Below are 26,114 nucleotides of genomic sequence, written 5' to 3'. Positions count from 1 at the left end.
AGGAAGAAAGGATGATGAATGCAGCCCCAGTGAAGTGTGATAAAACCACTCTTGTTTTCTATGAACATAAATGAACTGACTGATAGCGTGAGCAGCAATTTGCTATTGATTGCTGATAACACTAGTGTAAGGGAAAACATCTTCTTTGAGTGCATACAGAAGGGTACAGTATGATTTAGACAGAACTTCATTTGGCATGATAAATGGCAGCTTGCTCTAAATGTAGCGAAAACAATCCTGCAATGTCAAAAACAGTGTTAGTGGTGTGTTACATGACTCAGTCACGTCGGTTAAGTATCTACGCGTAATGTTGCGATGTTGTTGTTGTTGTTGTGGTCTTCAGTCGTGAGACTGGTTTGATGCAGCTCTCCATTGTGGTCTTCAGACGTGAGACTGGTTTGATGCAGCTCTCCATGCTACTCTATCCTGTGCAAGCTTCTTCATCTCCCAGTACCTACTGCAGCCTGCATCCTTCTGAATCTGCTTAGTGTATTCATCTCTTGGTCTCCCTCTACGATTTCTACCCTCCACGCTGCCCTCCAGTACTAAACTGATGATCCCTTCATGCCTCAGAACATGTCCTACCAACCGATCCCTTCTTGTAGTCAAGTTGTGCCACAAACTCATCTTCTCCCCAATTCTATTCAGTACCTCCTCATTAGTTATGTGATCTACCCATCTAATCTTCAGCATTTCGAAAGCTTCTATTCTCTTCTTGTCTAAACTATTTATCGTCCATGTTTCACTTGCATACATGGCTACAGTCCATACAAATACTTTCAGAAACGACTTCCTGACACTTAAATCAATACTCGATGTTAACAAATTTCTCTTTTTCAGAAACGCTTTCCTTGCCAGTCTGCATTTTATATCCTCTCTACTTCGACCATCATCAGTTATTTTGCTCCCCAAATAGCAAAACTCCTTTACTACTTTAAGTGTCTCATTTCCTCAGTATCACCCGACTTAATTTCACTACATTCCATTACCCTCGTTTTGCTTTTGTTGATGTTCATCTTATACCCTCCTTTCAAGACACTGTCCATTCCGTTCAACTGCTCTTCCAAGTCCTTTGCTGTCTCTGACAGAATTACAATGTCATCGGCGAACCTCAAAGATTTTATTTCTTCTCCTTGGATTTTAATACTTACTCCGAACTTTTCCTTTGTTTCCTTTACTGCTGCCGGCCGGTGTGGCCGTGCGGTTAAAGGCGCTTCAGTCTGGAACCGCGTGACCGCTCCGGTCGCAGGTTCGAATCCTGCCTCGGGCATGGATGTGTGTGATGTCCTTAGGTTAGTTAGGTTTAAGTAGTTCTAAGTTGTAGGGGACTGATGACCACAGATGTTAAGTCCCATAGTGTTCAGAGCCATTTGAACCATTTGAACCTTTACTGCTTACTCAATGTTGCGATACATTACTAAATGGAGCGGGCGCTTGAGGACGCAGTAGGGAAGGTGAAACGTCGCCTTCGGTACGACGGGAGAATTTTAGCAGTGTGCAGCTCACCTATAAGGGAGACAGAGTATATAACAGCTATCCGATCCACTATTCAGTGCTGGTGTTTGTGGTTCCCGCCATATCGGGTTAAGGAAAGGCGTCTAAGCAATTGGAAGCCGTGGTGCTTGATTTATTACCGGCAGATACAATCAACAAGCGAGTGTTACGGAGATGTTTCGCGAACAGAAACGGGAATCCATATTGGGAAGATGTTTTTTAAGCGAAAACTTCTGAGAAAACTTAGGGCACCCGCAATTACAGCTGACGGAAGGACGATTTTATTATCACAAACGTACATTTCGCGTAAGAGCTGTGAAAACATATAAGAGACAGGGCTCTTGTATATAGATATTCGTTTTTCCCTCGCCCTATTTGCTAGTGGAACAGAACAAGAAGCGTCTAGTAGTGGTACAAGGCACATTCGCGATATACTGTATGGCAGAGTGCGGTTTATGTATGCAGATGTAAATGCAGACTCATCTGTTGCGCCAGATATTGAGAAAGTGATCATTTAAGTAGCAGCTGTCATTCAGTATCTATTACTCTGGGCTTCCAGTCTGGTTTGTTTAGTCGTAAGGCCTAAGGACATCGCACGTACTACACTTAAAGACCAATTATTGTTTGAATGGACTATTCGCGAACTATACGTGAGAAGAATCACTTCAATAAAATATCACGAAAGAGGTAGCTATCGAACAGTCACGCGAGTATTGACTGTTGATGTGGAACATTCACGAGGTAGGACTGACAGAGCAAATAGGGAATATCCAAAGAAGAGAAGCACGTTCGTTACATGTTAGTTCACTAAGAGTAACAGCAAAATGTCACTCGGTACCGCACCAACGTTATTTATCAAAAATACGATCATATTGGGTATCAAATAAAATTTATGAGTTGATTGAGGGTTTCTTGATAACACTGCACGTACTACACTTAAAGACCAATTATTGCTTGAATGCACGATTCGCGAACTATACGTGACAAGAGTCACTTCAATAAAATCTCACGAAAGAGGTAGCTGTCGTACAGTCACGCTAGTGTTGATTGTTGATGTAGAACTCTCACGAGGTAGGACTGACAGAGCAAATAGGGAAGATCCAAAGAAGAGCAGCACGTTCGTTGCAGGTTAGTTCAGAAGGCTTCTCAGCAATATACTATGTGACTCGGTACCGCACCAATATTAGTTATCAAAAATACGATCATATTGCGTATCAAATAAAATTTGTGAGTTGATTGAGGGTTTCTTGGTAGGCAGGACGCAGCGTGTTATCTTGGTCGGAGAATTTTCCCCAGAAATTGAAATATCTTCAAGTGTGTCCGAGGGGTGAAGTTTGGGACTCTTGCTTTTCATGTTCTTCCATATTTATGGTCTGGGAGACATTATTACTAGTAGTGTAAGACATTTGCAGATGGTGTGGTTATCGATAATGAAATCACATGTGAAAAGCAGTTACCCAGATATTTAGTCAGGTCTTGATAAGGTTTCACAGTGGAGCAACACAGTCTAGATAACAAACTGCATATATTTTCGACAGCTGTTTTCAGTTTCTACAGGGCATCTTCAGATTTGGAAATGAATGTTAAAAAATTAAAATTGGTTATATGTTGCGTACAATAAATGTATCCACCAAAAAAATAATGTAAATAAAATAGATTATAAGTGAATGCATCAACTTCCGTAAAACCTCGTTGTAGCGAATTTCGTGCGTCGTCATTTGAACTATTAGCGGTATCTGTACGATTACATAAATGTGAAAATGCCGCACGTCACGAAAAATTAAATGCTAATCTGTGTCTGTGTTGAAATAAACATACTTTTTTAAATTTTACTTTGCTGCCCGATACACTTATTGTGTGTAATATATAGCTAATTTTAATTTTTTTTTATTCATTTGTAGCCATGAATATGACCTACAGCAGTTGAAGCTGATTATCGAAAACATAACAAAAATATGATCTAGACTGCTGTATTTAGACAGTTAGAATATGCAGATCACTGTGGTGTCGGCAAGAAAGCGTAATGCCGTGTTTCAGTATTGACAACCTGCATTAAATGTTCAGAAATGTGAAATTGTACATTTCAGAACACGCAAAGATGAATTATGTCAATGAGTCAAATCTGGTATTAGTCGACACGCACAAATGCCTGGCTGCATCAGCTTGTATAGACATAGGCTCAGTGGTAGGTGAAATAAGTGGCTAACTTCTGTTATTTGGTGGTGTGCTGGGAAAAGCCAATAAGTCTAGAAAGAGGCTGCTCACAAAAAACTTGTGCGTCCCATCTTAGGAAATCTTTCCTTATTGAAGGGCATAGTGAATGTATTCAATGAAGGGCAGCACGAATACTCACAGCTTTCTTTCTCTCAAGGTAGGGCGACACTGAAATGCTGAAAAAGCTGTGTTTGTAGCCGCTTGAAGATAATCGCCAAATATGCCCCAAAAGGCTATTTGCAAATCTGCGGGAACGACTGTCAACTGAAGAATCTCAAAGTACGCGCACTTTACCCTCCTTCATCCCCTCCCCACCCCACTCCACGATATATCATTGCATAGGCACCGCGAACGCAAAATTAAACTAACAAGAGGGTTCTACCGACTCCTTCTCACAGATTTCGTCCATATTTGTTGGATAGACAGGTATTGGACAGAAATGAAAGTGACAGAAGTGGACGCTCCAGATGGCTAAGAGTTTACAAAAAATAACGTTTCTGTCGCAGGCTGGAGAAATATGATGTATTTACGTTTACACGGTTTAGGCAGCACTTGGCGCAGAGGTAGGATTACAGAACCGTGATCTGCGGGTAGTCTTTTTGCAGAAACTTACTTTTTATTTTCTATCTTCAGTTTTTGCTTTACTTACACCGAAAATAAACCGAAGTAATGCTCAGTGTGCTCCATTTATTAACATTTCATAAAAGGTACGAAAATCTATTTGTTGACTGATGTGATGAAGCTAAACGAACACGAGAATAAATTTCTTCTGCCACTTCACTCGTGTGGGGGAGAAACAAATCCATAATTATACTATGAGATTTTTCAACATGAAGAAGGTTTGGAATCTTGCGGTATTAAAACGATTCCCCCAAAATGCAGCCCGCTATTCCAACCGTGCGATGTCTCTTTTTATCGTCAGATAAATAATTTAATCAAAAAGCTCTCTTATTCCATCAAGAGAGAAAAGGAAATTATATCTATAGAAAGACTGCATCAGAATACATTCCACTGTAGATTACCGGCCATCCTCGCCAATATTTAGCGAAATGATCCATTACGCGTGGTTTGGTGCCAAATTGTGCGTTTAGAAATACCGTGTTATGCATGTAAACAAATGTTGTATTTCTGTAGAAACCTTAAAACAAACATCTTATTTAAAAATGCGGCGTTTATAAAGTGTGGAAGAGCCCAAGAAAATTACTGCTTCTCCTATTTCCACGATGAATATCACCCCAGTACCAGTAAATCATTAATTGCAAAGTAAGAGTAACATCTGATTCTATATAAGTAATTCTCATATACGCCTACAACTCTTTTCTTGAAATTTATTTCTACACTGAACAAATTTTCAACTGCCAAGCTCGCTAAAATCATTTATCCATATACGTAGATTAGCGGTTTCGGCAATTTTCTGTTACCATCTTCGGATCTATGTTTACATCATTACACAATCTCCTCCTTCAGTATAGTAAGTGGTGTTATAAACTATATGTCCATAGCGGTATCGTAAGCTATGCTAGAAGTAGTCCTGTCCATTTTAAAATAACTGCTATGTAAACACAAGTTCTTGGGCCAGTTACAAGTGCTCACATTCACTATCGGTTTAGAACTGCTGTTATTTTAAAATTGACATGCCGACTTCTACTACAGCTCACAATACCAATTGGCCTTACATTTGTATACCCCACTTACTCTGCGGAATGAGAAGATTGTGTAATGCTGTAAACATAGATCCGAAGATGGTGCCAGTTGTGAATATGAATATGAATAAATGATTTTAGCGATCTTGGCAGTTGCAAATTTATTCAACGTTCATAATATTACAGATCGTGCCGGCGGTGACGATGTCAGAAGTTTATAATTTATTTGGAATCCAAATTTTTCTCTATCTTTTGCGTTTCATATTAATACGTACAATGTACTGAGCAGTATTTCGGTCCATCTGCGTGTAAGCAACGTAAAAATCGAAAATAGTAAGAGTTTTCTGATAGATATTCGACCCCAAAGCCCTCGGTTTACCATTCTCTTTATCGCTCTACACTCTTTCTGCTACGTCAACCGCTGTCTAAAAACCACGCTAAGATACGTGGCTCATGGTTCACCCGACCGCGTCAGAAGTCTTATATTCTCAAAACGCTTGGTCATCTGGAGTTCCCACTTCTGTCAGTTTCATTTTTGGCCGAGCCCTGCATACACCATAAATTTGGACGTAATAGCTGATAACACTTAGGCGCGGCCCCTTTGTAAGTACAGCACATGCAGAGTTATTTAAAGAGTAATTCTTCCCACGCTCCATACTGTAGAACCACTAACATGTGGTTAATTAGTAAACACTCTTTGTCATGCTCTTCACAGTCCACTGTAGATTGTGTACACAGATGTGGATGTAGATGCTCATCCAGTTCAGGTAGCAGATATTAAAGGACTGGCGTTGTGTAACACTATATGACAAGCCGTCGGCATACGTAGCGTACCTTTGAACGCAAACGCTGACCGTGCCGAATTCAACGTGCTACGGACCGCTCAGAAACTATTCGACTTGTGCATACGGTACGTGTTCCCCAACGTGGTACAACCGATCCCAACTCACTCCAGCGGCAGTTGTCGGCTGTACCTGGCTCGTAAATCACACTGTTTAAGAAACAGACGCCCGTAAAATTCCTACTTAGCTATATTAAAACGCACATGTCCTCCCTCGCCCATCCGCTAGTCATACTGTTGTCTGTAGTATGCAGGGTGGTCCACTCATAGTGACCTGGCCAAATATCTCACGCAATACGCATCAAACTAAAAAACTACAAACAACGAAACTCGTCTAGCCTGAAGGGGGAAACCAGATGGCGCTATGGTTGGCCCTCTAGATGGCGCTGCCCTAGGTCAAACGGATATTAACTGCGTTCTTTTTTTTTTTTAATAGGAACCCCCATTTTTATTACATATTCGTGTAGTACGTAAAGAAATATGAATGTTTTAGTTGGACCACTTTTTTCGCTTTGCATAGATAGCGCTGTAATAGTCACAAACGTATAAGTACGTGGTATCACGTAATATTCCGCCAATGCGGACGATATTTGCTTCGTGATATATTACCCGTGTTAAAATCGACCGTTTACCAATTGCGGAAAAGGTCGATATTGTGTTGATGTATGACTATTGTGATCAAGATGCCCAACGGGCGTGTGCTACGTATGTTGCTCGGTATCCTGGACATCATCCAAGTGTCCGAACCGTTCGCCGGATAGTTAAATTATTTAAGGAAACAGGAAGTGTTCAGCCACATGTGAAACGTCAACCACGACCTGCAACAAATGATGATGCCCATGTAGGTGTTCTAGCTACTGTCGCGGCTAATCCGCACATCAGTAGCAGTCAAATTGCGCGATAATCGGGAATCTCAGAAACGTCGGTGTTGATGCTACATCAATATCGATTGCACCCGTACCATATTTCTATGCACCAGGAATTGCATGGCGACGACTCTGAACGTCGTGTACAATTCTGCCACTGGGCACAAGAGAAATTACGGGACGATGACAAAATTCTTGCACGAGTTCTATTCAGCGACGAAACGTCATTCACCAACAGCGGTAACGTAAACCGGCATAATATGCACTATTGGGCAACGGAAAATCCACGATGGCTGCGACAAGTGGAACATCAGCGACCTTGGGGGTTAATGTATAGTGCGAAATTGTGGGAGGAATGATAATTGGCCCTCATTTTATCGATGTAAATCTAAATTGTGCAATGTATGCTGAATTTCCTACGTAATGTTCTACCGACGTTACTACAAGATGTTTCACTGCATGACAGAATGGCGATGTACTTCCAACACGATGGATGTCCGGTGCTCGCGTGCGGTTGAAGCTGTATTGAATAGCATCATATTTCATGACAGGTGGATTGGTTGTTGAAGCACCATACCATGGCCCGCACGTTCACCGGATCTGACGCCCCCGGATTTATTTCTGTGGGGAAAGTTGAAGGATATTTGCTATCGTGATCCACCGACAACGCCTGGCAATATTCGTCAGCCCATTGTTAATGCATGTGCGAACATTACGGAAGGCGAACAACTCGCTGTTGAGAGGAATGTCGTTACAAGTATTGCCAAAAGCACTGAGGTTGACGGACATCATTTTGAGCATATATTGCATTAATGTGGTATTTATAGGCAATCACCCTGTAACAGCATGCGTTCTCAGAACTAAGTTCACAAAGGTACATGTATCACATTGGAACAACCGAAATAAAATGTTCAAACGTTCTGTATTTTAATTTAAAAAACCTTCCTGTTACCAACAGTTCGTATAAAATTGTGAGCCATATGTTTATGACTATTACAGCGCCATCTATCACAAAGCGAAAAAAGTGGTCCAACTAAAACATTCATATATCTTTACGTACTACACGAATATATAATAAAAAATGGGGGTTCCTATTAAAAAAAACGCAGTTGATATCCGTTTGACCTATGGCAGCGATATCTAGCTGGTCAACCATAGCGCTATCTGGTTTCCCCCTTGAAGCTAGGCAAGTTTCGTTCTTTGTAGTTTTTTCGTTTGACGCTTATTTCGTGAGATATTTGGCCTGGTCACGATCAATGGGCCACCCTGTATATAAAGGTTCAATATCCATGGGCATGTTGTAAGGCAAAAAAGAATGTACCATGTCCAGTCAGTAACGAAGCCGGTATGTAAAATTTCCATTACGACTAATGTGGTACAAATTTACAATAGTTCTCCACATGAGTTAAAAATTATTTCGTTATTTTCAGTTGTTAGGAAACCCTAGGGTCATTCTTACTCGATCACTGTTCCTGTTCAGAAGAAGAATCTTTTAATCATTTGAATTACAAAACTTAAAAGAAAAAAAGCGCAAAATATCCTACTGTAAGGAGTGCAAGTTGTCCTGTAGATTTTGAAAAAGCTCACTCCTCAGAAAGAGTTATATTTACATAACATTGAATATTGTGGAATATACTTATATGAAAATTACAGAATCAGAATGAATGAAAATGTGGAGATTAAAAAGAAAAACTGCATGTAGTAGAACTCGAATCAACAACACAACTGCCTTTCCCCTACAAACTGCGACACTATTCATTGAGCTAAATCAACCACGAATTATTGTTAGCAATATCTACTGTCATAACGTTCTCGGAAAGGTTTAATCGTAGCCACATTACTAACTGAAATGTAACTATAACAAACTGTGGCAAGAACAATGCATTTTGACGGATCCTCGAAATGCCGTTACCTTGAAATACCATAGTCTCGTACTACCCAAGTTACAATAATTCTTTGCCGGCCGGGTGGCCGTGCGTTTCTAGGCGCTACAGTCTGGAACCGAGCGACCGCTACTGTCGCAGGTTCTAATCCTGCATCGGGCATGGATATGTGTGATGTCCTTAGGTTAGTTAGGTTTAATTAGTTCTAAGTTCTAGGCGACTGATGACCTCAGAAGTTAAGTCGCATAGTGCTCAGAGCCATTTCAGCCATTTGAACAATATCCCGAATCATACAATTAACGACGGGTTTTCAAGACATTGTCAATTTGGTAGTGCTCAGAAACGCTATATATACATACGGGCTTCAACTGAAAGCCAATATGACGCCTCACAACTCTGTACTGAAGAAATATGGAGTGTTTGTCACGTAGATGGTGTTGTGCCATCTCTGGTCAACCTTCAAACGCACGTTCAGAATATATGACGTGCCAAAGATCGCCCCACACGTTCAGAAAGACTCCCCAACGTGCAGCTCCACGCTATGACGTCAGAAACTCGGCAAGCTCAACGTTCGGATGCAAGGGTTTGATGCTAAAATTCAGGGAAATTGTTCAAATGGCTCTGAGCACTATGGGACTCAACTGCTGAGGTCATTAGTCCCCTAGAACTTAGAACTAGTTAAACCTAACTAACCTAAGAACACCACAAACATCCATGCCCGAGGCAGGATTCGAACCTGCGACCGTAGCGGTCTTGCGGTTCCAGACTGCAGCGCCTTTAACCGCACGGCCACTTCGGCCGGCAAAATTCAGGGAGCTTACAGTACTACAAGAGTCAACAAATATACGTTTCGCGAAAGTTGCACAAGGTTAAATTAGAGCGTTTAGAGGTCAAGTAGAGGCTTAACAACGATCATTGTTCCCGTGCGCCATTCACGACTGGAATAGGAAACGGAGGAGGTGCCAGTGATACAGAACGTACCCTCCGCCACACAACATTAGGTAGCTTCTGCAGTACAGACTTTGTGGAAGGAGTGTAACAGTTCGAGAACAAAATGAGGTCCAAAAATATTCCAGCACTGAGAGACGGCATTATACTGGCTGTCACGGAGGGTGCGAGGGAAGGCCGGCCATTGCAGCGACGCGGGATAAACACAGTCCCTGAATATTCAGCAGACCGCTGCATTAGGCAACGCAATAAATCTTGATCCCCGCGTGACGGCTGCCCGGCCGGATATCTGTCGGGCAGGCGCCCCGCGCTCTGACGGGATGATGCTCGCAGATGGACGGCCGCAGCCACCAAACCACGCAGCGCCAGCGCCGCTCCCGGGCTCCGAACCCGCGCCCCGCTGCAATGGCGTCCGTTTCCGGCCTAGGCATATTTTCTTCAGTCTTAGGCGGCCGCCTGGCGCCTGCCGATCGGCGTGTTAATATGCATGGCGACGGTAATACGATGCAAATTGTCATCGACCTATATAACACTCCGCTGGAGTAATTGAAACGTAATTGCTGAATAATGAAATAGCCATAGGAGCGCCAGCGTTGTTCCTATAAATATCCCAGTCGTAATTAGATAGCGAGTACTTTCGTGGAACAGTGTCAACAATGCCCGGGGTCACTAGTGCAGCTTTATTACCCATGACAGGCAATTAAACTCTTTCGATGCAGGTTCTCGCCGTAGTAGAAATACCCTGATGTTCTACAAAAACGAACTGAGCGCGATTAATACGGCAACAAAATAGCACGAACTATCGGACGCCGCGGCGCACTGGTTAGGCACTGAAATAGTATTCACAGGGATAGAAGTTCGAATTTCAATATAAACATCACAGGGCCTCCAGTTGTTAGTAAGTATACAGAGCAACAAAGAGTTCCTGAGGAACTACAGCTGTTTACTCTGGCCATAAACGCCTTCTTTGGTTTGAAATGAAAATATATTTTACGGAATTTGTCGTTCTAAGATGTACAATACAGAAGGCATTCGTCAGCGCAGTTTTCTCTCTGCGTCGTCGGGAGCTCTTGTCACTGTGGTTTCAGATTCTAACAATACTACCACTTGCAAAGTAGGTTAGAAATCAGATTAATAATGTTGCTCACGCAGCATATGTTCGCTTTATCGGGCAACAACAAAGTTATTGACACTGGATGGTATCGTCAGAATGGAAAAAATGAAGTCACTGTAAAAAAGTCATTAGTTTTGGCACTTATCTTGAATGGATTCCCAAGTAGATTTCGTCGAAGTTGTTATGGCTCATCTTGTTGATTCTAGGGTGATTCCACTTTGACTGCTAGAAGGTCCAGATCTGTATTTTAGCAATATATGAAGACCTAACAAATGCATTTTTTCAGGAAATTCTTAATGATCAAACAATCCCAGATCAGAACAATGGTATGGTAGAAATAATTTTTTGACTTGGTGTTCACGATGCACATTTTTATTAAACTTCTTGTAAATTCACATATACTTCTTCTCAATTGTCACATCATCAAGAAAACAGTTTTGTATCAATCTTCATATATTTAATTTCCACTTTAACCAAACACAAGACTTGACTGTTGTTTTACAAAGCGAAATAACAACTGCAAAGTGAAACAAAGACTGCTCTGTGCGCATTCGCGCCAAAACGGTTACAAGTAAGTCAAAGATTATGACAGTCTCACGGAAATGAATACACACAAGAACCGTATAACTGTAATATATCGATACATCGGAGTACCTTTACATTAATAAAACCAAATGTGAATATTGTCACAAAAATATGTCTGTTACTTCGCAGAAAACTAGTAGGATATTACTGGTATCGAGAACGGGGGTTACGTAAATAAAGAACCATTACAAGATGTTGCAGTCAGTAATGTATTAGACTGAGTCACTGGTCTGCTTCAGTAGGAGTGCAACGTTTATTTAAGATTTTGGCTCATTAAGTTACATAACTCAATTAAAGGGTTACTTTTTTAAACCCCCTAATTGTTTCACATTGCGATGCAGAAGTTTGAAATTTGGCTCATTGGCTGCAGGCAACCGTTTAGACGCTCCTTAGATTCCACATGGCCCAAAGGAGGCACTAGAGCAGCATCTGAGTGCGATTGAGCTGAATGTGCGCGGGTTGTACCTAGGGTGTTGCCAAACTTGGGAGTGTTATACGGATCTTTTACTGTTTTATATACCTAAGTGTCAATGTTGCAATCCCTCGTTTTGTTTGGGAGTGGAACAGGGAGAGAAGATGCTAGTTGTGGTACAAGGTACCCTCCGCCACGCACCGTATGGTGGATTGCGGAATATGTATGTGTATGTAGATGTAAATGTAGATGGAATTAACGCTCCAAGCGAAGAGGTGGTTGCATTGACGCTCTTTACGCGTTTTCGTGCCGATTCTGACCGGCGGTGTATCTGAAATCTATTCCTCGGCACCCCTAATAAAACCGCTTGATTTAAACGCTGGATGTCGCGGTTCTGAGTTCCATCGTAGAGGCATCCAAAGAGAGGATAAAATGTGGGTAGTAAGGGGTGTGACGATCTTTCCCCAGCTTGAAATGTACACGGTGGCGTTGGTTGTAATTATGTTGAAATTTCATGCTAATGTGGCGATATTAAACGAGCTTACACCTCGCATGAGCGTCGGAGATTTGACCTCTTTTTCGCTTGAGTCGACACCGAGTTCAAGTGTAGCAGAGCGACACGGTTTTGCACCGTCACAGAGGAAGGTTGTAGGCACTATGAGCCAAATTTAAAACTTCTTTGTTGCAAAGGGAGACGGTTACCGCGTTTCAAAAAAGTGACCCTTTGATTGTGCTGCGCGGCGTATTTTATTAAGCAAATGTGCCATTAATTTCAACGCTGACAAACAAAGTGGACAATAGCTATTGTCAATGCTGGTGCAAACGACTCCTCTCCATTTGACAGGTTTCTGTGTTCTACGAAAACAAATTCCAGCTTAAAATTGGGCCCGAAAATGCGTTTATAGAGTGTTAGGCGAGACTGAAGGGAGAGAAGTGAGTCTCTTGTTTACATAAAAGTCTTAGAAACATGGAAAGAGCATTTTCCGGGAATGGTAACGTCGTCGGTTCGGATTTCAAACCAGCAAATAATTTTCGTTTTCTAGGAAGTATTAAAATGGTGTACACTCAGCTGCTGAATTAATTTTGTAAGCACTTTTTTCATTCGAAAGATACCCTGTTGGAAACTGCTACCTAATGTCGTGGCGATCCATCCTGTTTGTCAGTAATATCTTCAGTTTTAATTTTTGGTTCCTCCCAGTTTTGTGGACGATAGTTATTTGGTACCAGATGATGGTTTAATAAGCTGAGAAATGCTTTGTAATAAATAAATATTAGTAGAAAAACGACTATTATTGCATTTCACCCTTAAATAAGCATCAATATTGCAAATAATCACCAGCAGACATCAATATTATTTTCGTCATTCTCAATTTAATGCACACTCAAATGAGCTCCTTAACTTGCGTGTCAAAACTGGAGTGAAAATGATACGGGTATCTTGCATATTTCGCAGTTTTATAAAAAGCAGTAACCCTGAATGGGTATTTCCCACTTTATTGCATGCATTTGCTCACGAGAAAGGGAGAAAGAGAGAGAGAGAGATAGAGAGAGAGAGGAGGGAAGCGTTTGCGCGCACATCACATGCTCCGATAAAGTATACTAAAAATTAATACTACTTATTTATGTTACTGAACTTCAAATTGTCGTTAACAAACCACGTCTCAATATAAACATTACAACTGACATCGCAGATCTAGAAATGACATCGCTAATAGCATCCCACTACACGGTTTAGTGGCTAGCGTCGCTGCCTCTGCATCACGGGGACCCCCGTTCGATTCCCGGACGGGTCCAGGATTTTCTCCGCCCGAGCACTGAGAGCTTGTGTTGTCGTCATCATTGGGTAAAGTGGCGAGACTGGGTAGTGTAAAGATTGGGAATTTGTACGGGAGCCGATAACAACGCATCATCACAACATGGTTTAAAAAAATAGCTCCTAAATTAGCTCCAACCCTCCCCCCCCCCCCCCCTGGTCTAAATAAGGCCGCACCTATCGCGGAACTATTCTTAAGATTGATATACTTAAGTATCCGCGCCTAACGCGGCCTCCCAATATTTAAGTAGTGGGCTTAACCCACGAAATAGAATAGTAATATAATACTTAAGTACGGTTAGAACCGTTTCTCTAAATTTTATCTAAAATTTCTTAAATCTGTAAAACTCGTATTATGTAGAGTCATGAATATTCTTTTCTTAAATTTATACTACGTCAATATGTAACTAAGAATTATCTCGATAAATAAAAATCTGTTCTTATCAGCTTGATATCTGATACGTCCTGCATCGCAGGACCACAATATTAAACTCATTTTTGGCTCGTCTGTCTTTCAGTACAGTCATTCTGCTACAGTATCGTATTACCTAGATTAAAATCCCTATGTCTGCTACAACTCGCAACAGCGCCCTGTGCTGCAGTAGTAAGACCGTGGATTCGCATACACAAGGACGGGAGTTCAAATCCCCGTTCCGGTATCTATGATTTAAGGTGAATGCCGGAAAGGTGTCTTTGTAAAGGACACCGCAGACTTCCTCTACTGTTCTTGCCTCGTTCCAAGTTCGTGCTCCGTCTCTGACGCTCTGAATGCACAATGAACCCTAATCAAAAAATGGTTTAAATGGCTCTGAGCACTATGGAACTTAACATCTGTGGTCTTCAGTCGCCTAGAACTTAGAAGTACTTAAACCTAACTAACCTAAAGACATCACACACATCCATGCCCGAGGCAAGGATAGAACCTGCGACCGTAGCGGTCACGCGGTTTCAGACTGAAGCGCCTTGAACCGCACGGCCACACCGGCCGGCGAACCCTAATCGTCCTTCCGTTTAAATAAGTAGGTGATTTTAGAAGTTTCAGGGTGCAATAACATAAAACAAAGCAAATGGAGAGACCAAACAAAATTTCCTTAATCATATTGTGCTTGAAGTTCTCTTCTTTGCGTCTGCTTCCTAATATATTTCGGTGAAGTTTCTCCATATTCAGTAGGTTCGTTTATTACCTGTTAAAAATCATGTAAAGATTTATGCGTTGTAATGAATAACAGTTTTTGAGGTTATAGTAATTACGTTAATAAAAGTATTGACGGAAGTATTAACAGGAAAAATAAATATATAACTTAGTGTCACATATGGTTTACACGTTGTAATACTACATCAAAATTAAGAAAAATGAATCCACAGCCACCCCCAAAATCTCAGATACCATAGCAATTATATTCTCAGTGATTTTTCCTTATGTTTTGTCTGAAGACATTTTACACTCCCGACTTACTTCTTCTTGTATCACTTGTCTCTTGGTGTCTTATGTGTATGCACAGTAGCAGAGGACGATGCTGTTGTACAATATACACTAATTAAACTTGATTCAAACTTGAATTAACGCAGTGTAGCGTTTATATTTCCTGTCCTAACTTTGTTTTTGAATGTATTTTACAGAAACGTTATCAGGAACAAAAACGAATTTGGTGTTACTGATCGGTAGCTATTACTGTAGCCTCAAACGCATACTACATGATCCATTTAAATAAACATATCCCTCTACGATATTACTAGCATTGAAATGCTTACATTACTTTCTACAGTCATGGATCACTATTAGTAGCGGACCAACAGTTATAGATTGTGCTGACTGATAAATTCGTCCTCCTTATTGAGATAATTCCATCTCCTCACTTTTTGCTAACCATATGGAACAAATAACATTTAATCGTTTGCTCGAGAGGGAAGAGTAATTATAATGTTTCTGCCTTATAGTAGCAGCGCAGCTACAATTATTACCTTACAGTATGTCATATGCAATTAATAAGCGATTCTCGATGTTATGTAATTTGCATAATTTTAGGCTCAATATGAAATTATCAGTATCTTTTTCTAATTTTCTTTTTTCCTTTTTAGCTCTACTGTCATTATATTATGCTGTGTTGTAAACAAATATTCGCAGTTTCACTCTTCCATCAGCGTTTTTTGGGTTACAGTACAAGTTTTCGAAAAATGTGTTGAAGTATATGCAATTCTGAATAGGCTTTGTGAAGTGGCGAGTGGGGAGGGGCGAGGGGAGGGGCAGCGTACTATGGTTGTAAATATGTGTAATTACTTTTTGTAGATGTCGCGTCTTGATGGTTCTACAGGGTGGATGAGTGGAGCTTTCAAACACATAATGTTTTACTGTTTGTGTGATGTTCAGCTGTTCCGCCATCTTCTTATTTGTGTTCTGAGTGGTAGATTTGAATTTTACACTGACCTTGGGCTTTGTGGGTGTGCGTCTTTGTTTGTTTGTCAGTGTGTGTGTGTGTGTTTGTGTGTGTGTGTGTGTGTGTGTGTGTGTGTGTGTGTGTCATATGTGCCTGGATCTTCTGATAGTTCTTCAGAACTGAGAACAGGCTTCCACTGAATAGTGATCTGCATGCATTCGTTACTTCTGTTCCTCTCACTATGGCTTTTTGTGTATAGTAATTCTCTTCTATTATACGTTTCTGCGTAAAGCTGTATAGGTTTTCTTTGTTGGTGGTTCTTGTCTACGAAATGTTCATCAAATGTGGGATGACCGCTGCTACTCTTAAGTGCCGTTTTGTGTTCAGTGTATCTGAGGTTAAAATTTCTATTTGCTTGTGCAATATAAATTGAGATGCAGGCTTTACATATGACGTGGTAGGTTCCAGATGTGTTTATCTGTCTTAATTGTCCTTAGTTTTCTTCTTATGATGTTGTTTGTCCTGTAGTCAATCTTCAGTCCTTGTTTTTTCAATATTTTGCCTGTCCTGGTAGCTACTTTGTTGTTGTAGGTGATTGTGTGCCATTAATTTTTTGTTGTGGATGCCTCTTTTCATATGTGTTATGTTTGTTTATGTTTTGTAGACTTATGATTGTGTGTTAGTGTTGATCAGTTTGTTGTGTGTTGGGTGCATTTTTCATTTTTGTTTTAATTTTTTGTTTCAGTATCTCTATTATATTTTTTGTACCCTTTTTCAAAAGCTACTTGCTTGATTACTTGTAGCTCATTTTTTAATTTGCCATCAGTGAGAGGGATTTTATTTCATCAGTGTAGTATATGTTGGAAACAATCTTCATTGTGGCTAATGGGGTGGTTTGATTTCTTATGCCGAAAATTAGCTTTGGTTATTGTGTCTGCATGATTGTGATCACAAGAGCCTCCTACAGAAACTTTTAATAGAAGAAAATAATCATACAAAACAGAAGAAAAAGAAGTAATGAATGAATGACTATATAGCACTACGCCATGGAAACCTGCTCTAGGATCTAAAAGAACTATCAGAAGACCAAGACACACACACACACACACACACACACACACACACACACACACACACACACACACACGCAAAGCACAATCCACGTGCAAAATTCAGATATCCCTCGGGGAACACACTAAACAAGATAGCGAACAAGTGAACACTAATACAGTTTGTGTTAGGAAACTCCTCTTAGCCGTCATGCAGAAACATGGAAGTGCTGCACCTGTAAAAAGTTAGTACACACATTTACACACAAAGTACGCCCCCTCTCCGCCTTCCCCACTTAACCGTTTCACAAAGGCGATCAACAATCAGCATATAGTTGAACACATTTTTCGAAAAGCAGTGCTGTAACCTAAAATCCCGCTAGTTAGTGAAATAGTGAATCTTTGTTTACAACACAGTATAATATAATGACAATAGTGTTGTAAAAGGAAAAAAAGAACATTAGAAAAAGAATCGAGGGTATCATCTTAGGTGTAAAATATCTCAGATTACATAACAAATATTGACAATCGTTTAATAATTGCAGATGACATAGGCAAAGATTATAGCTGTGCTTCAGATATCAGACAGCCATGTGAACATCAATATGTATTTTTTTCTATTAACATTTCTGTCAGCACTTTGCCGGCCAGTGTGGCCGAGCGGTTCTAGGCGCTTCAGTCTGGAACCGCGCGACCGCTACGGTCGCAGGTTCGAATCCCGCCTCGGGCTTGGATGTGTGTGATGTCCTTTGGTTAGTTAGGTTTAAGTAGTTCTAAGTTCTAGGGGACTGATGATCTCAGATTTTAAGTCCCATAGTGCTCAGAGCCATTCTTTGTCAGCACTTTTATTAGTGTAAACATTATAACCTCAAAAACTGTTATTTATTACACTGTACAGTCACGTTACTGTGACCACCTATCAAAAGCCTGAATAACCGCCTTTTGGAGCGTGAATCGATGCGAAACGTGCAGGAAGAGATTCAATGAGGTTATGGAAGGAAGCGGCAGAGATTTGGAGCCCTAATGCTGTGGCAAGGTGCGCTAGGTTTCTAGGATGGTGCGAACAGCCATATCAAGGTTGTTCCACAGATTCTCGATGGGGTGTAAATCCAGGAACTTTGGTGCTGAGGGGTGTACGGTAAACTCATTCTGGTGCGTTTTGAACCACTCACGTACATCGCGAGCTGAGTGCCACTTTGCATTGTTCTGCTGGTAGATGCTATCGTGCCGAAGAAAAACACACTGCACGTGATGGTGGTCATGGTACCGAAGGATAGTAGCATTCTTGTGTTAATCCACTGCCTTTCTAGAATGACGAGAACCTCCGTGGAATACCCTCCAATTGGACCTTTCCGACGATTATACTTCCAGATGTTTCACGTCGTCGACGTCAACGGTCATCTGTCCAATGAAAACGTGATTCACCTGGAAAGCCCCTATGTCGCCATTTGGGAACGTCCAGTTGCGTTAGTGACGTGCAAATTCCAGACCTTGTCGCCGATGAATAGCACTCTGAATGGATGTATGACACAGGTGCCTGCTATGGAGGTCAATACGCTGAACGGTCTTTAGGATATACTGTTGGTAGCCCCTTGATTCATCTGGGCGATCAATTGCTTAACAGCTTCACGTCTATTCGCCAATATACATCTCCGCAGCCGTCGTTCACCCCTGTCCCCTTTGGCCCGATGTGCCTCGCCACCGTTTCGAATAGCGTCATTTTGCCATATAGAGTATACTTTAACCACAGCTGACGCGAACTGTTGACAGACATAGCCGTTTCGGAAATGCTTCCATCCTTGCCCAAAACTCAATGATCATGCCCTTTTGGACATCAGACACATAGCTCCGTTTCTGCATTATGACGGTTGCTATGTTTTCTTCGTTCACCATCACCCTTTGAATACCCCCCACTGCTAGTGCTGGTTATTGCACTCTGACGTCGAACTAGACAGTGGTCACATTAATGTGGCTGGACTGTTTATAATGCATAAACAACCAGGAAGGACTCGTTTTACAATTAACATCGTACGTCTGTGAAAGTCTGTCAAAATTTAATACAAACATATGTGTTCTTTGACCATGACGATTTTCTTTCATACCATGAGTCGAACTGGTACTACTATGTCTCATCTCCTGTGGTGAAAGTTTGCATAAATGGTGAATCCGCCATACGTCTCAATGAAATCTCCAGCAGTTCGTGTCCTCTACTCGTTAGATAGTTTATGAACTGTAAATAAGGGAGTGTCTTCAAATTACGAAAATGGAGTATTTACGAACGACAAAGTCAAAGATAACCTCTGCCGGCCCGATGTGACCGAGCGGTTCTAGGCGCTTCAGTCCGGAACCGCGCTGCTGCTACGATCGCAGGTTCAAATCCTGCCTCGGGCATTGATGTCTGTGATGTCCTTAGGTTAGTTAGGTTTAAGTAGTTCTACGTCTAGGGGACTGATGACCTCAGATGTTAAGTTCCATAGTGCTTGGAGACATTTGAACCATTTTTGAAAGATAACCACTAATTTCTCCGATGTCAATCATACAGACACATAACGATTTCATGGTAGCATTTGCCGATGTCATCTTACTTTATGCTTGTTAAAGTTCGACCAGAACGTGAGACATTGTCAGCAGTTTATGATTCACTCCGAAAGAGTTTGAAACGCAATTTCTACTCACGACTCTTTGCACTTTATCACGAATCTTGATGTTCGTGCGTCGGTCCATACCGTTATCACGGACCTTCGAACTACGACGCACTGGCGGCGACAGACAAGTATGTGTTCGACATGGTATGGCATTTCATGACACGTAGCTTCACGCACAAGGAAGTGCACGCATTTTTAACACATGGCGATATTCGCATTTAGACTCATTCTCGCTACTTTTTAGAAGTCGATTTTATTTCCGAACTTCCGAGTAAATGAAGGATTGTTCCGATAACAATTATTAAATGTCAGATAATTATTTTATGTGATTCAAATTCACTGGAGTATAGTTTATGCAACATGACGAAGTTACAAGATAGGCACATTTTTGTACTACGATCTCCTTTCCGCGTTGCCCCATTTTGCTTATTAAAACTGTAGTCGAGACAGAACGTCACTTTCTTTGAAGAAGAAAGAACTGGGTACGACCACAGATTCACTGTCTGTATATAACAGAAAACGGAAAGAAGATTAGGGTTTAACGTGTCGTCGACTCTTTCCGGAAGGAGCACGTGTTTTGACTGAACGAAGGCGGGTAACCAAAACAGACTTTGACACACTGCCTATTGGCTTCTGTCTCGGGTTCTTCGGCCGACGTTCATCTAATGATTTTTCTGACGTTTCGCCAGCACGAGTGGCTGGCATTGTCAAAGCTTCACCCTCCATTGCCGGTGGTGAACTGGAGCCGAGCTCGCGGGCGCAGACTGTATGTACCTGGCTCGCCAACATCCGAGGACTTCTCCGCGGACGTTGGCACGCCAGGTACATATAGTCTGCGCCCGCGAGCTCGGCTCCAGTTCACCACCGGCAATGGAGGGTGAAGCTTTGACAATGCCAGCCACTCGTGCTGGCGAAACGTCAGAAAAATCATTAGATGAACGTCGGCCGAAGAACCCGAGGCAGAAGCCAATAGGCAGTTTGTCAACAAGTGGCCACGAAAGCCTTAACAATTTTGTAAAACAGACTTTCATTCTGGAAGCAACAGATCCAGTATTTGCTTTTAGGTACTAATGGAAATCACGAAAAATAGGCATCAGGATGACAGGATGGGGTTTTGAACCTGCTCTTTCTTGACGCGAGTCCGATGTGCTGAACACTGCATAAATCACCCAGTAGCGGAAACGGAAATCTCAAGCTACAGTGGAGAGACGGGGACATCCTACACATGATTCTGATATGGAAGTTCCATATCTTATTCACTCCATTTTATCTGTCAGTTTCTATAAGAGATTTTCGTGGAATAAAATCTAGGGTTCAGTACCCCGTTCCAAAAGAAATTTGACTCGTCTATTACAGTTCATCGAAAGTGCGTAGTAATTTGAGCGCGATTGTTGCAAGTAACCAATGAAACAATTGATCAGATGGGAAACCTACTTCTATGTATAAACTGCAAATTACACTTTTCAGCAGTCTACCAGAATTAGATTCAAGACTTAGCACTTGCACATGATACGATTCGCCACAAATCTTTGGCGATGTATTCTTTATTGGATTAATCTTTCGGTTTGGATCTGATGATAACCGTCTGCCAAAACTCGCAATTTAAAGCTGCTGTGGATAAACAAAGTAAGATCCACACACTTCTTTCGCTTGGTATACGTACAGCGATCGCTAACCTCTTTTAAAATCGAAAGACGCAGGTGGGTCTATAATCCGTATGAGCTACCAGTGCCCTGCTTGAATAAATACTTACTCTGTCGTATTCGTTAAATGCAGTTAGCGTATTTATGCATATGACTTCCAGCTTTACATGAAGCCCTGGTCAAATATCTAAATTCATCTTGAAATATATTTATGAAAGTATTCAAAAAGGGGCACGAAAGACGGAAGAATGAGTAAGCATTATTAGACTCAAAGTGAGATTAATAGAAACGAAACAGAAGCTCAAATAATGTAGGGACGTGGTCCTTTCAAAGGCAGATTCAGTGCTTCATGTACTGTGAAACTTTGCTCGGTGAAATAGTTAAGGTGTTTATGGTTAGAGGAAGAACATAGTACTGAAATCGACCAAATATTATTCATTTATCATTTATAATGACATGTTCAATGGTTTACAGTTAATCAAATATATCCCATATGTTTCTGAGCAGAAATTCTTCTCAGCTTATTAGAGGTATTAAGGTAGTAATCGAGAAAAACCAGCTCAGTTTCTGTATACCATAATGTAACTGCGTCACTCCATATTCGTGTACCACGGAAAGCTTTCCAATGTTGAGCGGTAGTTCCTGTCACTTTGATTCAAATCTAAATATGTCTCCATCGTCTCCTAAATAACAGCAGTACCCGTCCTTAAATAAACACGCCCTAGATGACCTAAGCACCCGAGTGCGCGATCCGTACACCCTAAATTAATCTGTGACCCTTCTCATCCCTGTCCTTCTACTTCTATAGCACTTGCTTACACTAAATCATATTGTCATTTAAACACTGGACTATGGCATAGTCTGATTCGTAACGTCACAGAAATTAACTAATTCCCACTTCAGAAATAAAATTATTCTATACACTTCGAAGTAAACGTTTCTCCTGATTCCATACACATAATTAACAGCATTTTTTTCTCCTTCTCTCTCCTTTCGTAGTACTTGCTCCTTGTGTTTCATGTTTCCTACTGATTACCTCTACTTCATACTTACCTTCTGTTTTTTCATTTGTCTGTAGCCGGCCGCGGTGGTCTAGCGGTTCTAGGCGCGCAGTCCGGAACCGCGCGACTGCTACGGTCGCAGGTTCGAATCCTGCCTCGGGCATGGATGTGTGTGATGTCCTTAGGTTAGTTAGGTTTAAGTAGTTCTAAGTTCTAGGGGACTAACGACCACAGATGTTAAGTCCCATAGTGCTCAGAGCCATTTGAACCATTTGTCTGTATTTTTTTGAGTCACATATTTTCAGTAATCATTGTGTAAATGTGTTTTTTGTCCATTTCATATAGTATAAAGCGTCAGATGCCACCGTACTTGCCAAAATAATAACACCGTTTCCCTACAGATCACCGAAGTTAGCCGGTGTTGGCTTTGGCTAGAACTTGGGAGGTGACCTTTCGGTCTGTCGAGCGCTGTTGGCAAGTGGGATGCACTCAGCAGGCAAATTGAGGAGCTACTTGATTGATAAGTAGCGGTTCCGGTCACGAAAAGTGACAACAGACGGGAGAGCGGTGTGCTGACAACATGTCCCTCCATTCCGAATCCACTGTGGGCTGAGGATGACACGGCGGCCGGTCGGTACCGTTGGTCCTTCATGATCTGTTCGGGGGGGGGGGGGGGTGCAGTGTGCAGTGGACTCCTCGGTACTCGGGAGGACGGACTTTCAATATTCTGTACGCCGATCCAAATTTAGGTTTCCAACGATTTACCTAAATCGCTTAAGGCCAGTGTTGGGATGGCTCCGTTGAACGTACAGTAGCGATTCTCTTCCTTGTTATTATTAGTCCGAGATTTTGCTCCGTCTCTAATGACCTCCTTGTTGACAGAATGCTAAGCCCTAATTTATCACCGAGCGAGGTGGCGCAGTGGTTAGCACACTGGACTCGCATTCGGGAGGACGACGGTTCAATCCCGTCTCCAGCCATCCTGATTTCGGTTTTCCGTGATTTCCCTAAATCGTTTCAGGCAAATGCCGGGATGGTTCCTTTGAAAGGGCACGGCCGATTTCCTTCCCCATCCTTCCCTAACCCGAGCTTGCGCTCCGTCTCTAATGGCCTCGTTGTCGACGGGACGTTAAACACTAACATCCTCCTCCTGCTCCTCCTAATTTATTATCCTTCCTTTTGTTGTCGAGTATTTGATACTTTGCTGGCTTACCAGGCTGTTCCATTTTCCTGCACTTCTGGCGTAGAATCTAGTTGTAGTGTGCTTCGAGCTGGACGCTTTGAACACGAGGTGCTGAAATTAAAAGTTAATACACTATATATAAAATACTTCTGGGTAAGGAACTGGTAATAGTATTACAGTAAAGGAGTATATTCTTCTGTAGCCAGTAGAGATCCTTAAGCAGGGATGAAACAATAAATATAACAAAATATCTACAAGCTATAAGCAGAATTAAAATTCAGCCATTGCCCTAGGATACATAAGGACACAAACATTTACAATGTATGGCCCTCGGCTATAACCAGTTATAATGAAGGAGACAATTTCTGAAGCTAAACATAAGATGCCAAAACAACTCTTAGCTAAGATCAGTTACATGACCACATTGGTCTACAACGAGGGCGTGCTGAAAGGTAATGCCTCCAGGTCTTTTACGTGAAAAATTTTAAACGCTTTTGAAGTAAAACCGTGCTACTTTTTCGAACCCTCTAGCGGAGAGGGTTGCAACTTGCGTCAACGAAGCGGGAAAGTAGTTCGATTAATAATGATGAGATATAATACCTCAATCGAAATTGAGAACAGAATAAAGAATTCGGATGCAGTATTTCTTAGTATGCCATCATTCTACTGCTGTCACCAGACAGCTACCACAACAAGCTACTACAATATTCCACCAAACTACGGAACTCAAATCGAGAGAACGAGCAGCCCACGCCATGTTTCAAGAAAACAGCAACCACTCGTGATCTACGAGGTTGAGGATTATCGTCCATCAGTACGAAGGCTGAGGTCGTACCATTTCGCAACAAACGCTCATGAGGTCCCAAGATCTTGTCGCGATACCTATCAGCAATTAAACCTTGCCGATTCACCCGTACAGCTACATAAAGAGGTGTTCCAGTAGTCAACATCATCGCCGCCCACGCCATTAAAGATCCTCCTCGATTTCGGTTTCTTTTCACAATATTTGGGTCCCGAAATCGTGCTCCACATTCCCTCCAGGTGCGAATCCGTTAGGAATCACTCTCAAGACAAAATCGGGACTCAACTGTGAAAAGAAGATTGGCCCATTGTCAGACCGTCTAGGTGGCATGTTGACTACTCCACTCTAGACGTCCCATTGTGTTATTTTGTGGTAAGGTATTAAGTGACCAAAGTGCTAAGATCATCAGTCCCTTCTCTGATGACGCGTCAGTGGTACACATATATAGCAGGTCTCTGACAATAAAGGCCAGTCTGCCGAAGCCTTCTGTACACCGTTTGCCTCGATGCAACACGTTCAGTGGATGCTGCGATGTCGTGCAGTACTAAGGATGCCATTACAGCCAAATAACAGTCGCCTCTTTTTGGTGTCACATGTGGTTGGCCCTGGTCTGATTTTCGGGATACAGTTTTGGTCTCTATAAACTGTCGCCACATCCTAGAAACAACAAAATGATTCACATTAAACCATCAGGCAACATCAGTTTGCGATTGTCCTGCTTCTGTTCTTCCTACGGCCCTCGTGCGCAGATAGCATGGCAGGTGTCTTTTCTGTGCCACACCGTCTCTGACTGTGTGCACAGCGATTGTGGATGTGGGAGCACCATCCAAACACTACCCTGTTTGATAGGTGCACTGACGCCATCGTTGACATGGTTGTGTGTTGACCGGAAGGCCATCTTCCATGCAGAAGACGATAGTAGAGACATCTGTTGACTGTTTGTATGACTGTATCGTGAATTGGACACAGGACAGGAAAATAGCGGTGTGTTACTTTAAACTATCAGTTTAATAAGTCACATCTGCAAAATAGTAACACGAATTCTTTACAGACGAATGGAAAAACTAGTAGAAGCCAACCTCGGGGAAGATCAGTTTGGATTCCGTAGAAACACTGGAACATGTGAGGCAATACTGACCTTACGACTTATCTTAGAAGAAAGATTAAGAAAAGGCAAACCTACATTTCTAGCATTTGTAGACTTAGAGAAAGCTTTTGACAATGTTGACTGGAATACTCTCTTTCAAATTCTAAAGATGGCAGGGGTAAAATACAGGGAGCGAAAGGCTATTTACAATTTGTACAGAAACCAGATGGCAGTTATAAGAGTCGAGGGACATGAAATGGAAGCAGTGGTTGGGAAGGGAGTAAGACAGGGTTGTAGCCTCTCCCCGATGTTGTTCAATCTGTATATTGAGCAAGCAGTAAAGGAAACAAAAGAAAAATTCGGAGTAGGTATTAAAATTCATGGAGAAGAAATAAAAACTTTGAGGTTCGCCGATGACATTGTAATTCTGTCAGAGACAGCAAAGCACTTGGAAGAGCAGTTGAATGGAATGGACAGTGTCTTGAAAGGAGGATATAAGATGAACATCAACAAAAG

The 26,114-nt window shown here is 41.7% G+C and overlaps 1 pseudogene; it reads left to right on the top strand.

Annotated features, from left to right (window-relative positions):
• The first annotated feature begins 14,226 nt into the window (after positions 1-14,226).
• Positions 14,227-14,380, top strand: LOC126458725 (U2 spliceosomal RNA; annotated as a pseudogene).
• Positions 14,381-26,114: the final 11,734 nt, after the last annotated feature.

The sequence above is a fragment of the Schistocerca serialis genome, chromosome 2, assembly GCF_023864345.2.
Source record: "Schistocerca serialis cubense isolate TAMUIC-IGC-003099 chromosome 2, iqSchSeri2.2, whole genome shotgun sequence".
In the NCBI taxonomy this organism is placed as follows: domain Eukaryota; kingdom Metazoa; phylum Arthropoda; class Insecta; order Orthoptera; family Acrididae; genus Schistocerca; species Schistocerca serialis.
The sequence above is the reverse complement of the archived record's forward strand: the minus strand, read 5'-3'. Positions and strand labels throughout refer to the sequence as shown.